Source organism: Pogona vitticeps, chromosome 4, assembly GCF_051106095.1.
Source record: "Pogona vitticeps strain Pit_001003342236 chromosome 4, PviZW2.1, whole genome shotgun sequence".
NCBI classification, from domain to species: domain Eukaryota; kingdom Metazoa; phylum Chordata; class Lepidosauria; order Squamata; family Agamidae; genus Pogona; species Pogona vitticeps.
The window spans coordinates 92,583,344-92,598,965 of record NC_135786.1 but is presented as its reverse complement, the minus strand read 5'-3'; the positions used below and the strand labels follow the sequence as shown (position 1 = coordinate 92,598,965).

Genomic DNA, 15,622 nt, shown 5'->3' with positions numbered 1-15,622 from the left:
GGTCCAGTGTGGCTGAGGTGGTCGCTTCGGGGCTGGATAGGAATTTTGGGTCCGTCTCACCTGATTGGCATATAAAAGGTGGGCAGACGTATTTTTGCCTATCCCACACTGTTTACCCATGGGATTCTGAGGCCTATTCTAGGTTTGAGTCACATTTAAATAGGTCAAACTGTCAAGCAGTGCGGAAGAGAAGGTGAGTTTCAGTGAGCTCCCAAAAAGCACATGGGGTCCTACTGCACCCAGCATCACAGCAATCAGGATCTAGCGTTTCACTTGCTGGGATGAGGGGTGAATATGATATAGTCCCATCCATTGCATGTCTTAGTTCTAGACAATTGGATGGATGGCAGATAGGGAGGTTTTTCTTCCCAGTCTGTGGCCAGCTGGGTACAAGCTGTTCAGGGGACAGCTCTGACCAGGGCTTCGGACTCACCCGCTTAGGATTGGAGAGGGGTAAGAGATACCCCTAGAGCCTGCCCCAGGGATCCACATGACATCCAGGCCCCTCTGCAGGATGAGAATGATTGGAGGTTAAAAGCAATAAAGTGTGGCCCTAGTTAACTCCAACACCTGTGTCCATCTCTTTATTTCGGGAGTGGGTGGGCAGAGATTAAATAACAGTGGTGGAGGAAAATGTATTTGTGAAGGCTTTCACGGCTGGGATCTAATGGTTGTTGTGGGTTTTTCGGGCTCTTTGGCCGTGTTCTGAAGGTTGTTCTTCCTAACGTTTCACCAGTCTCTGTGGCCGGCATCTTCAGAGGATTTAATGTCATGAACTTTAAAATATCATGTGAATAACTCTACAGTGTTTTGGAAATTCATAGAATTACTGTATATTCCCAAGTGTCAATAGTCAACAAGGGACCACAGCAGAATATTTTCCGCAGCACGTCTGGGCAGGGAGCAGAGAAGTGCCAGGCAGGAGGAAGGAGAAGCACGCAGCCAGGTTGAGAGCGAGGCCCCTCCTTCACCTCAGCTGCATAGAGGACGAGGCGACAGCAGCAGCAGCTTCGCCAGGTGACCCAGAAAGAGCGGAGGTGGGGGGGTTAGACCTAAAAGCAGAAGCCCCAGTGGCACCAAACCCCAAGGGAGAAGACTGCCGGGCAGGAAGAGGGCTCCCCTTCTGGAGTTCCGTGTCCGCTGCTCAGATAAAGGAAGCCCATGGACCGGCGCCAGGCTACGAACCGGGGGCTGACGACCCCTGCCTTAATGTATTGTTATGATGTGTCATCAAGTCACATCTTATAGCAACTTTAATAGGGCTTTCAAAGTATATGAGATATTTAAGGAGTGGCTTTGCCATTGTCACTCACCAATAAATATCCATGAACAAGTGAGGATTTGAACCTGTGTGTCCTGAAGTCCTAGTCCCTTATTCTATCCACTACATTGCACTATGAGTTAATGTATGGATTTTTCCATACTTAAAAAAATTATCTGCATGGAAGCAATGAAAAAAAGATCCAGAGGAAGAAACCAGAGGATTCTATATAAATGGACTGGACAGATCTTCCCACCTACCCTCACTCCAACAAGTATTCTTTTTTTTTCTGTTTTTGCAAAGCTCTTCTGTTTGTTGTGATTTGGTTTGGTTTAATTTAGTTTCTCTCAAACTACAGACATGTTGTGACTCAAGAATATGGTTATAGGACCACCATTCTACGAAGGACGTTGATAGATACAACATAACTATCCGGAGCAATCAAACACAAAACCATACAGCCTAACATAACTAGAAGCACAACAAACCAGGCTACTGTTTTGAAAACAAACCATTCAGTTGAAAAGGATTATTCATCAAAAGAATATGTCAACATTCTCACAATCCTCTGAAAAGATGAAATGTATTTTTAAGATGTTCATTAAATTTTCAAATGTTTCAAAAGCTGGGGCACACGGGAGTGATAGAATTTCCTTTTCCTTATATGTACTCATCATAGGAACCCTATGATGTGGGTCACTTTGCATTTCATAGGTAAAATAAGGCTACAGAAGCATGAGCAGTCCTCAGTCGTTCAACAGGTCTCTGTCCTGTGGGTTAGGTCACAATCTCTTTCTTACAACTCATAAAGTTTTTTTAAAAAATTACAACTCACAAAATGCCCCAGCCAGCATCACTGGCCACATTGCTAGGGGATTCTATGAGTCACAAAAAGGAACTTTCCCCAACTCTGATCTTGCCAGTAGACCACCCACAAACAGTCAGTGATTAATCACTGATATGAGATCATCCCGTCCAGCAGAAGCTTAACATTTAGTTCTGTCTCGTTTGTTGTCTTTTTTTTTTTTTTTTTTTTTGGTGGTGGTGGGGAATGACAAAAAAGCAAGCACCACAACAAGAAACTAGAACAAGTCATCAAGGACTCTGCTTGCCTGTCATGATCCATAAAGCTTAAGTATTGCATGAAGTTATAGGTCCCTGTTCTGCAATAAGAAAACTGCTGACTTATCTTACAGAAGGATCTGTTTGCCTCTGGATACAACTGCTTCTCCCTTACAGCATTTGCAAGTGCTGCCACAGCTTACTGTCCTTCTTTCTGGACCTTCTTTCAGGGCCATCAGTAGGCAGAAGGTGGCAGGTGTCTTGGATAGCAGATGGTAGGTGGGAAGGAGCAGGTCAGTGATGCCAAAGGACAGAGCTGTCATTCCAAGCAGCTGGCCTATGAAAGTAGTGGGAGAATAATAATCTTAGACTCTTAGAACTGCAAAACTGGAAGGGACCCTATGGATCATCAGGTCCCAGACTCTGTCAAAGAGGCACAATGGGGAATCCCACCTTTGTTGTCCCAGTGCTAGTGTTAAAGTAAGAATCACCTGCCAACCCAACTGACATGTGTAGGTGGAAATGGAGGATCACCATCTTTTCTTTTGCCTCAGGCAGCAAAGTGTGTTGAGGGGGAAACCCTTCTGTTCCTCACATCACTTCTTGGAACTGTCAGCCTAAATGTCACCCAGTGAAAAAAGTAAACCAACTGAGAATTGTGGTTGCAGAATAGCAATAGCTTATCTCTAGTTCTCAGACATACTGTTCCGTGTGAAATCTGAAGGCCTACTATGACTGTGTGTAACTTTATGTTGCAAAAATAAAACACCGTGGGGTTTTCTAAACTTGGATTGAGAGACAATGTTAATGCAGAGGCTAAAGAACGTTGAGAAGGAGACTCTGTGGGTTGGAGGACGCCTCGGCCTCATTTCTTCCCTCCAAATGCACTTCCCGCATTTAGACTTGTCACTTGTCTCCCAAACAGGTTCAAAATCCTCTCATACTTGAAATACTGAGAGAGAGAGAAATGGATTCAAAGAAGGAGATTCTGCAAGGCAGAATCAAGAGGAATGGATGACTTAAGCAACTTTTTCTACCAGTTGACATTCTATAAATACATCCCTGCACCAGCATTTGTTTTGAATTTTTGAACATACATTTTCTGAAGTAACGTGTTATTCTACTTTGACATATATTGAAGCATAGATATTATTGATGGATATTTATCTAATTTATATCCCTATTCATACTGGACATTCCCCTTTCCTTTTTAATAACAGTCTTGTCCGTTCAATGTGAAAAGTCCCTCAGATTTCAAATCAATATCCTGTCTGGCTACCCTAGAATACACCTTAGCACAGGGAACAGCAACTTAAGCATTTCCCATTGGGTCTTCTGAATTGCAGAGATGGACTTACATGTACTGAATAGCATTGCAGCAACATTAGCTTGGCATTTTCTATATGAACACCAGAGCAGGATCAGCTGCCCCATTAGGGAATGATGGCTTCAGGAGACATATTCCAGGGGAGGAAGTGGTAGTCTCTCAGCCACTGCTCCTGTTTTTTTTAAAGCATTTCTCTCTTGTTGAGGACTAAGTTGTGTGGGCCAAACAGCCTGTCCTGTACTCTCTAAACTAGTTTGCTGCCCTCAAGTGGACTGGAGGACCCTATCCCATTGCCACAATCAAAATAAGATTCAATTGAGTCAGCTTCTGTACATGAGATTGTGGAAGGTGCCATCTTGTCCTTTTCCTGAGACGATAAAATGCTGTGGAATGGTCCTGCTGGAGGCTTACAATGGAAAAAGTAATTAAATATACTCAGGGCCATAAAGCAAGTGTTCTTGCTGCCCATTGAGGTGATGGTAATTGTCAGTGACACTCATCTCCACTATAACACTTAGTCCAGGACAAGCGGTTCTCCATTCAGCATGGTTCCCCCTGACTTTTTCTTACACATCCTACAACTTACATCTTACAACTGCCATACACAGAAAAAACACTTGCCTAAACAACAGGAATTGTTCTTTTTATAAAGGCAGAAATTTCATGGAAAGCAAACACAAAAGAGACACAATTATGACTTTCTACCACTTTCCTCAAGCAGACCAGGTCACAAAGGCCACTTTTTGTGATCAATGAATAATGCTTATTTGTGCACACCAATAAACAGGAGTAACAGTAACAAAGCTAATTTGTTGATACTATTGAAAATAAAAGTAATCATAATCCTTGCCCCCATCTTACCAGCTGTAATTTTCTTTGCTATCTCTCCCATCATTTCCAGCTAGCAAATACATTGGAAATGGAAGGCTTAGCCTGTTAAACTAATTCATTCTGTACAACAAGGTGAAGAGTGATTGTTTGAAAGTAGTGGTCTTGAAGAATTAGCTCTTCATTGTACAAAACAATGCACAAATTAATCAAGAAGACCATTATTAGGTTTCTACAGGGGTAGCTTTTTTTGTTATTTCAATTTTTTAATTGGTAGAAGAAAAAGGATATGTATTAGCACCATTTCTATTTCACTTTCAAAAACTCATCAAAAATGCACAAACTGGAACATATATCTGGAAGTTGAGTGATGGCAACTGGACTTCTTTCTCGTTAGGTTGAAACTTTTGCTACTAGAGTGAGGTTGAAACTCGTTAGGTTGAAACTTTTGTTACTAGAGCCGCCTAGAGTGGTCACATTGACTAGATAGGCGGGGTATAAATGAAATAAATAAATACTCATCCAAGTAGCTTCTTCAGTCTGAAGAAGCATGACTGAGGAAGCTGCTTGGATGAGTAGTGAAACCTTTCAGCCTAATAAGAAAGAAGTCCTGTTGCCATGACTCAACGTCCAGATAACCTCACCTGGATGACTGGGAATCTTCATAGATAAATTGGAACACAGGCTTAACTGAGGGTGCAATTGAATGACCAAAGTATTCCAGAATTCATTGTGCTAAACGGGGTCACTTTGAGGGGCATGTCATTTGGGGTGATCTTACATGCAAAGATCAACCACGCTGCACTTCAAGTAACCCTGTTTAGCACAATCAAAAACGATCTCCTTTCTCTTTAAAAGTGTGGGTGGGCTTTTTTCAGGGACACAGTAGTTCATGATGGCACATACATCATCCAGGAAAAGGAGTAAACCAGCCTGTTCTTACCCTGGACAAAACTGTGGGACAAATGCTTATCTGATTGCACCTTGATATGCTCTAAGTAGTTCCCAAACTTGAGTCCCTAGATGATGTTCTTGGACTAAAACTCCCAGAAGCTGTTTCCACTAGCTATGCTGGGATTTTTGGGAGTTGTAGTCCAAGAACATCTGAGGACCCAAGGCTGGGAACCGCTGCTCTTAACACATCTGGAGGGCATGGAACTGGGGGAAGCTGCTTTAGGCTGTACTTTTAAGCAGCTCTAGACGCATGTTACCCTGATGGGATACTACAGAGGCAGCAAATCCAGCTAGGAGTTTTCTTTCAGGAGCCACCACTTCTGATCACCAGTTCAGCAACACTCCAGCCTCTGATGAGAGTGTTCAACTGCTAAAGATGAGGGTTGCATTTATTTTGGAAGCAGTGTTTATGAGTCAGGGAACGTTCCGCTCCACCGGTCAATAATATGATATATTTGGATCTTAAAATTCTGATGCGTAAGGTGGAAAACATTAATGCTGAATTTCTAACATGTGACCCCCCCAAAAAAAGACTGACTCCAGCATTTTGTATTCATTGATTGCTGTAAAAATGTTTTAATTTTTTTTGTAAGCTCAGAGATTTCAGCATTCTAAGCACTCTTCTATTGTATCAACGTGAATACCATAAATCACCAACTCCTGCTTTTCACCATTCACTATCCCAACAAAGCATTTAAATGCCATCGTTTCTGCTTTTCCAAAACACCTTGTGTTTGAATGAGGCTGTAATAGAAAGCCACTGGCATGATAAGCAGTTTATCTGCTTAAAAACAAAAATGAATTCAGGTGCCCAGATGTTGACTCACAAATGGATGATCAGCAGGAGGGGGAAGGGGTGTTCTGTGTTCTGTGTGCTCAGCTGCAGACAGACAGAAAGGAGGGGGGATGTCGTATGTTAAGCAATGAGCATAAATTCTCAAATCTGGAGATGTTTTAAAGTAGAAAACAGCAAGAGAGATTCATTTTCCACTAGTTCAACTACAAAGCACAGAAGGGGAACAAATTAGTTAATTTACAACTTGTTGCATTTTTACTACCAGGAATAGGGAATGGTACCTGTTTAATTTTCTGTCCCTAGTGCCAAAATAACTTGACTGGTTTAGCATGCCATGTACCTTGACTTGGAATTTGGGTGTGGGCAGGTGCCATTTATTGCTCTGCCTCAGACAGCAAAATGTGTTAGGCCATCCCAGCTCCATTTTTGATGGTAAACAATAACAGAACATTGCATTGTACTTTTCCTTTTTAAATGGGTTTCAAGAATGCTATAAGAACATTTATTGCTACAAGAATGTAGAATTGCTTCCAAATGGGGATTCTGCTGTGCAATCACCCTCAAATGCAGACATTTATATGGAGGTCCAGAAAATGAGAGGTGCTTCAAAGCAATGGTCTCATCCTGTTTCAACTAAAAATCAATTGCACAGCAATTCCATCTCCCATCCATGCCCAACAAGACTTTTATTGACAAGGGAAAAAAATACAGAAGAAATAAGAGGAAAGGATATAAAAAAACACAGGAAGGGTGAAAACTGAACTTGCTGATAATTTATGGAAGTCTTTAAAATCCTATGAACAAGGCAGAATGCATGCACAATCGAAGACTTCTCTGGGGGCAACCAGTGTCTTCCATTTGCAAGTCTCCTGTATTTTGTTCACTGCTTCCCCCAATGTTCAACTCCTAGGACTGTCAGTCAGACAGCATTCTGCAAATACTCTTTCCCTCCTTTAACATATATTCTCCTGTTGTGAACCAAAGTTGGAGAAGCAATGAGAGGGGTACAAATATAAGATTGTGACACTGGGGCACATTCACACCACTGATCTGTGAAATTCTTTTTGTGAAGCACAAGCATTGCACAATGTTGAAAAACCCATCTGGAAGCAACTAAAAATCTGTTAAGGACGCAAAGATGTGATAGTTGCATTATATCTTTGAACTGAAAGTGCCAAGAGATGTCTACAGTTCAGGAATATGGAATACAAAAATCCTAAAGAGAACCACCAGTGGAATCCCATGCCTACCAACTCAAACATATATCCTATTGGTGGAAATCCTGTTGCTTAACAACATTTACAGAGAGTTGACTCAGCAGTTCCGCACTGATTCAGTGAGACTACTCTCGTTGCAACATACTATGAAAAGCAATATGATTTCAGCCATGGAGTTCAAGGGAAAATACTCTTAGCATTATAAGTAAGAGGGTTTTTTCCCCAACTCTGTCCAAACATGGAGGAGAGAAGATGTTATTCATGTCCAGAAGGCACACTTAGTCTTTCCGCTCAGCTAGAGCAAGAAAAGGCAAATCTAGTACCATCCAAGAGTAACACACTTTTGCTTTATAGAAGAATTAGCAGGGAGACCATTCCACTAATGCTCAAAATCATTCTTAGGTGCCATTGCAGCCCAGTGATGCTATAACACAAATGAACAATGACAACAAAGTCCTCCTACAATGAGAATGATCACAAAGCAAGAAGCTCATTGTGCCATATGTTTTGTGTGATTTTCTTTCCACAAGCAGAGGAACCTTTTTCCTGAAACTAGCACTCTCTATATGTGTGTTGAAGTACAATTCCTACCATCCCAACCACCATTGTTTTCTTTGGACTAGAAATGATGGGAGTTGTCATCAACCACATTTGCAGGGTGCCAGAGTGAGGAATGTTGTGTGAGACTGTTGGTATGTTCTTTCTGGAGCAATCTTAGTCATTCCATTCATCAGCCACTTGCTCTGCTATTGACTCATCCTGATGTTGAGGTCACAAAGATTTGCTTCACAAACTTTTAGTCCTACTTTTTTTTCAACAGAAACCCATACAAAGATAGTGCATCACTGCAAAACTTGATCTAACTTCATAAGAGGATGTGACTGATGGCATTAGCTCAATAGAATCACAACCATAACAGAGCTATGGAAGGCATGTCAAATCGTTACCAGTGGGTTGACAATGGGTTTTTTTTAATAATATCTATAGACAAAAACATCAAGGATTGTAGACCTCATGATATCCTTGGTATCATTTTGGAAAACTTTTGCTATGACAGGCAAAATGAAATACGTACTTCAGAAACATCAGTTTGTAATCCATACCTCTGGCAAGTACTCAAATATTAAATGAAATATCTTTATAAACTGTTGTTGTAATTTGTTCTGTTTGTTACTTTCAGGATCAATATTTTAATAGGACTGGAAGATTTTTTTGTAAGTGGACTGTTAACTCTGTATCTGTTGTGGCTACTATTTGTTTGCTGACTACAGATACGTATATATTTGTGTTCTCCGTTGCCCAACATCATCTTGATGATGTCATTCTGACATGTATAGAGATATATCTTACCTGTGACCTATGTTGTGGACAGGAAGCTACTGTTATGACAGAATATAGAGAGAGCTAAAATGATTTTCTATAGGCAAAAGTGTCAGACAAGTGCATTTTATCCCCTTCTCTGTTCAATCTGTGGGCAGAACATATCATACAGAAAGCCAGACTAGATTCGGATAAAGGAAGAGTGAAAATTAGTGGAAGAAATATATGATATACAGATGCCACCATCTTGCTGGCAGAAAGCAGCAATGGCTTGAAACAATTTTTAATGAATGTGAAGGAAGCAAGTGCCAAAGCAGCACTATGGCTGAACGTTAAGAAGAGAAAAAATTATGACTACAGAAGTACACAACCTTAATGTCAACAATGAAGAAAGTGAAATAGTGAAAGATTTTGTATTCAACTTTGTATTCAAGATTTTGGTTCAATCATCAATCCAAATGGGGACTGTAGTCAAGAAATCAGAAGACTGAGACTCAGAAGGGCAGCAATGAAGAGACTAGAAAAGATAATCAAGTATAAGAATATAACTGGAGACCAAGACCAGAATCATCCACACTTTTGTATTCCTGATCACCCTATATTGGTGTGAAACCTGGACAGAAAAAAAGCTGACAGGGAAAAATATTTGTTTGAAATATGGTGCTGGAGGAGATTTTTGAGAATCCTCTGGACTGCGAGAAAGACAAATAACAGCAAATCAAGCCTGATCTCTGAAGGCAAAAAAGATGAAACAGAGACTGTTCTCCTTTAGACACATTGAGAGAAGGCAAGATTGTCTGGGGGTGGGGGAACAATAATGCTGGGGAAGGTTGATGGCAGCAGGAAAAGAGGAAGATCAAATATGAGATGGATTGACTCCTTAAAATAAGTCACAGGCTTAAGTTTGCAAATGCTGAGCAGGCTGTTCAGGATATTTTGGAGGTCTCTCATTCTTAGGGTCACTGTAAGTCAGGCAACTGGATAGCACGTGACAACAGCATGTCTTACTCAGCCGGTGTTCTGCTTGGTCTCTGATGAGTTTTTGACTCAAATGCAACCTGTGCTAATATTTGCATTGCCCCAAACTATCTATTAAAATGTTATAATGTAAAAAGCAACCATAACAGGAATCTAATGTTAATATCTTATTTAGTTCATGCATTGTTTTATGTATGAGCGGAGCTTGGGAATCATTTTTCATATTCTGAAAAATGACTCAGATCTCAAACGGACACAAGACCAGTTATTTCACAGTATGATTTCCCCAGATCACTCGCAGCATTCAGTTTCTTTGAAAGCAGTTTTAAGATGTATCATAGACCATACATCACAGAAAGCCTGTTCCTGCAGAGAACTTAGAAGGTATGTATTCAGGAACACTCTGATTCATGCGTTGATGATTTCACAATTGGATTATTGTGATGTGCTGTACTTGGGCCGCTCCTTCACCCTGGTGCAGAGGCTGCAGTCAGGGCAGAACTTAACCAGCCAGGTTACTGAGCAGAGCACCAAGCTCTACACACCTTATACCTCCGTTGAAACGTGAGCCATGCCCACGTTTTTGTTGTTCAGGTACAAAACCCTTCATGCCAGGAGACCCAGGAAATAACCTCCCCTTGAGCTGCTGCAATAAAAACATTTTTCCCCTAACCCAGAGACGTAACCAGCAAAAAGACAGAAAATATAAATATTTTTCAAAAATATTTTTCACAAGCTCAGTATATAAGATATGATAAAATGGAACACAACTGAGTATTAGGCCAGAATCCTGTTGGCAATTTCTCCACCATAAATGCAAGCAGGCCTACATAAACTGCTGCCTGTCCGTTGCAGTTTTCCATTTCCTTGAGACGGGAGCGATCGTGCACCCACTCCTTTGTTTGGTCGTACAATTGATGGCAGGCACAGAGCATAAAAATCCTGCTCCTTTGCCTTTATGCGCATGTTTTTCTCCCTACAGGATTTTGGCTCTAGTGAGTTTAAATAACGGAGAGAACAAAAATGGCTTTGCACAGTGTTGAAAAGAATCAGCAAGGCATGTGACAGGCAACTGTTCCTAAGGAGAGGGTTCTCCGTAATGGGAGGGGCTGCCATTGAAAAGGCTCTCTCATGACCAGTCACCTCCTGCATCCCAGTATGCGAGGGTACTTGGTGCTCCGGTTATGATATTGGGGTGCAGGGATATTTCTGCGAAGAGGCAGTCTTAGCAGATATGGAAAGTGCCCAGGATGATCTGATCACAGGTGTTCTACTGAACATGAAATAAGGAATCACTCAGAAAAGAAACTAAGAATGAGCTTCCCCTGTGGACAGCCATTCATTTTTCCTCTCCAAATATTGGACCATCTTTTGGGTCCAGGATCAAGCCACAACTGGAAAGTCGTGAGTCATCACCTTTCTCAGTCTGGAAATGATCTTGAACAAGTGAATAAGAGGAGAAAAGATTTCAATAAAGTGGACATTCTAGTAAGGAAAGGATCACACCATTGAATGCCAACCAGACAGTATTTGGCTGTCTGAGAGGGGTTTTAAAATGGATTGTTGTGCCTTGTTGCTTTGAAATGTATTAATTTTATTTACCATTTTTAATATAATATTTCTGTTGTAAACTGTTCACAACAGAGAGACTTAAAAATCCTACAATCATTGACTCTCTTCCTCAGGAGATACGCAAATGCTTTGGCCTTCTCAAGGATATGGCGGAAGTGGAAGGCTTCTGGAACAATCTTAGAGATATCACCACAGAACGTGTTCAACATGACAATGGGAGAGATCATGGTTAACAGAAAGAATACTGTGTTGAGATTTTGATCTCAAAATGTATTAAATATAAATGTTGTATAGTGAAAGTAAAATGGATGATTTTACTGCATATACTAAGTGGATTCAGGTGTGGGTACCAAGGTTGAAGACTTGATGTTGTACAGCTGGAGAAAATGATGTAACTTTATGTAAGTGGGAAATGAAGTAATGTATTTTCTCATTGGTCCCAAGAATGTATAAAATCATGTGTAAATGGAACATCTTATTTGCTGTAAGTCAGATCACCTATTTCTATGCTATGTGTTGTATCATATGTTATGCTGCCAGATGAATGTCTATGTTCTCTGTATATTTGTAAATAGACTAAGTTGAATTTTAGTCTCTCAATGTTATAGTGTCTTTGCAACTTGATTCGTATCTCCTAACTCTGCTTATGTCCTGAGAATACATTAACCAAATTCTCAACATAGTGGATCCAAGATAGACCATGGAAGCTGGTTGACAAAAGGAAAGCTATAAAATTAAAATGGGATCAAGCCAAAGAAGTGGAAGAAATGAGCAGAAGATCGACTGGTTGGTGAAGAAAAACTGCAGGAAGGACACGAAGGAATGGCTGAAAAGGAAAGGCACTGAAGCACAAGAAGTGTACGATCAAAATTATTCCAAAACCTTTTACTGTACCATTAGAGAACTGACTGGAATGAGGAAGACAAAGACAAGAACAGGAAGCTCCTGGTCACCCAAGAAGAACAGAATAAGATGGATCAAATATTTTCAGGAAACCCTCAACTAGCCAGACCTAACCAGTACATACAACCTCAATGCAGAGAATGCTCAACAAGAGCTCCAGGTAAACACCAGTGATGTCGCTATTAAAGAAGTTAAGAGTGTAAGTGGAAGCCTTAAAAACAAGGCAGCAGGCTTGGATGAGATATCTGCAGAGATCTTAAAGTATGGTGGCCAGGCCATGACAGAAGAGCTGATGAAGCCATTTAACAAGTGTTGATGAAGTGGTGTAGTCCCAGAGGACTGGCAAAGAGGTCCCATTGAAAACATCCCCAGGAAAGTAACATCTCCGAATGACCCATTGGCGGGGCATCACTCTTCTCTCAGTGCCTAGGAAGGCATTTTGTGTAGTCCTCCTTAGGCGGCTGTGAAGTGTTTTTGACCAACACCTGAGAGATGAACAAGCCGGATTCTGCTATGGAAGATCCTGCAGTGAGCAAATATTTACCTTAAGAAACATCATAGGACAGTGCATCAAGTATTGGCACCCATTAGCCATCAACTTTGTTGACTTAAAAAAAACTTTTAAAAGTGTTCATCAAGAGTCCCTTTGGCAGATTCTGCATCTGTACAGCATACCAGCAGTATTTGTTACCATCTTCAAGAATTTGCATCAACAATCAGGCTGTGTTAAGATCGTGAATGGTCATACAAACTTCTTCAAAATTACCACCAGGGTCAGACAAGGCTATATCTTGTTCCCACTCCTTTTCCTTGTGGCCCTTGACTATGTCATGCGGCAAACTGTACTATGCACTGGGAAAGGCATCCACTAGACCGACTAAGGTTGTCTTGGCAGTCTGGATTTTACTGATGCTATTGCCTTGCTTGAGGAAGATGAACTGAAACTACAGCATGCCACAACTATCCTGGATGAAGAGGCAAATAAAAATGGCCTCAGGATAAGTGCCAAGAAATTGAAAATCATGCACGTGAGCTCCATGGTTCCAACACAGGGAAATTTACTCAGACAGCAGAGGAAGTGGAGAAGTTCACTAATCTTGGTAGTATGACTGCACAGAATGGAGATGCAGAAGTGGACGTTAAGTACTGTATTGGGAAGGTGATAGCTATCTTCTGGAAGATGAACAAGTTCTGGACCTCATTATCCATATAATTGAAGACCAAGTTCCGTCTGTTTGCCTCTATCATGATCCTGACAACTATCTGCATCAGTGGGACTTGGAAGGCATCAGCAAATATCAGCAAGAGGCCTGGCATCTTCCAGCAGAGGTGTCTCCACCGAATCCTGAAGATCCGATATTTGAACCACATTATCAACAAGGAGGTACTCTGAAGGAGCAGCTTGTGTAAATTTTATAACATTGTTACATGCAGAAGACTTCAACTGGCTGGCCATATTCTCAGTATGTTGATTCCCAAGGTAGTGATGAGTTGGACACACATAGACACGACTCCAAACAACAATGAGGCCACCCTTGAATAACATGGCAAAGGATACTGACACAAGACCTAAAAGCACAACATTAAATGGAAGACACTGAAACACTCACACAAGACAATGATCTGGAGAACCCTTGCTGCCCAATATGCATGGAAGTGGATCATCATCATCAATATATTTGTTTAATTATTTTAAAAATATTTGTACACTTAATGTATTTGCTTTTAATATTGTCCTTTCAATGTATGCTTTTAAAGGAGAAAGTCAAGGTAAAAATCCATCCATTCGTCCGTCCATCATCCGTCCATCCATCCATCCACCCGTCCATCCATCCATCTTTCCAGCTTTGTACTTCCTGAGGCAGAACACAACTGGAACAAGTGCCTTGCAATTCCTGTTCTCCATTAAGAAAATAAGTGGACTGCAAGTTGCATTTCACTTCAACACTTGTGTCCCTCAACCTCCACCACGCCTTGGGCAATAGTCTAAATTTGGACATGCAGGGCAGATCATGTGGTCCATGTCCAGCTCTGCCCTTGAAGAGAAGGCAGTAGCTGGAGGCTTAGCATGAATGCCCAGGGGTTGCCACAGTGAGTACGTTCTTTGACTTGGGGAGGCTCATACATGTACTGCACAGTTCTAATAGTTTGACACTGCTTGACATTCTGTGCTGTAGTGCAGGAGAAAGCACTAGACGTCTACAGCAGACACTCCTAAGTGTCTCACAGAGATCCCAACATGCCACAGGAATGGAGTCAGGTCAGCCACAGAGGCACCAAACTGCTGTAAACTGTTTAGTGCAGATACATTTCCAGTGTGAGCACATACTCCTGGAGTTTGCTCCATCACCTCCACTCCCAAATCCCTTTATTTACATGCAACGGTTGCTTTAAAACATTGACCTACATATGCAGAGAGTAGGAGGAAGGGGTGCCAGAGGACACTGTGTAGAGCAAAAGAGAAATTACAGAACAAAGTAGAAATAACCACTTAGTGCAACTGAAAACTTGAACACACATTTCACCTTTCTGGTACTCCCAGGAGATCTCCAGGCTGCATTCTACATTTGTCCCCTCCAGTGGAACCCCTTCTGCTCGGTAGAATTCCGCAACAGATCTATGTGTTGAGTGGATCAAAGCAAAGATTTCTTTCCAGGGGTAGAGGGAGAGAAGGCAAAGGAAGCTGCCAAAAGCAAAAGTCAGCATTAATAATTAACAATAGCCTCCCCTGAATTCTACTCACAAAATCCATTTTCATCTCTCATTCCAGGTTATGCTACTGCTTTTCCAACCTATTTACAGGGACACTTGTTCTGGGAACTAGCTGCAACTCTTTGCTCGCAAATTTGAAGGCATTTAAAGTGAATGCTTTTAAAAGCTAATGGAAAACTCCCCCCCCCTTTGAAATGATTTCTTCTATTTTAAAATCAAATATCCTAATTTTACATACTATGGGTTTCAGTAGCTGTGGAATGAATGACTCCTTTGGTCGTGGGCTGCGAAGTAAGTATTTGTTCTCTATCCAGCTGGGATCCAATCAACTTTGCAGGAGTCATATGTACATTTCTAAACTGAGATAAAATGGAAAGAAAAATCAGCTCAAAGGCTGTTTCTACACAGCAAGCTTTGACTCCCACAATGCAGCTCTTCTGTACTCTGTGAGAGGATTATAATATTAACGTGATAAAGTTGGATACTAAGACTTCTGTCAGTATTCCAAGAAACCTGTTATTCTCAACCTTTTTTTAGGCCACAGCCGTGAACACAATATAAAAGAAACATGGGCCAAATCAGGATTGTATAAGTTGCATAATGAACTTTATTAGGTAGTGTGTGAAGAATGGTTTCCAGTCTGTGGCCCCCTTCAGGTGGGCTAGGGGGCCCCAGGGGACCATATGGCTCCT

The 15,622-nt window shown here is 41.3% G+C and overlaps 1 long non-coding RNA gene across 1 annotated transcript; it reads right to left on the bottom strand.

Moving 5' to 3' along the window:
• Window positions 1-1,893: 1,893 nt before the first annotated feature.
• LOC144588635 (uncharacterized) lies at window positions 1,894-14,901 on the bottom strand. Its single transcript, XR_013544269.1, has 2 exons — window positions 14,744-14,901; window positions 1,894-2,660 (listed from the first exon to the last, which is right to left on the bottom strand). It is a non-coding gene; the product is annotated as an uncharacterized LOC144588635 (long non-coding RNA).
• Between the last annotated feature and the right edge of the window lie 721 nt (window positions 14,902-15,622).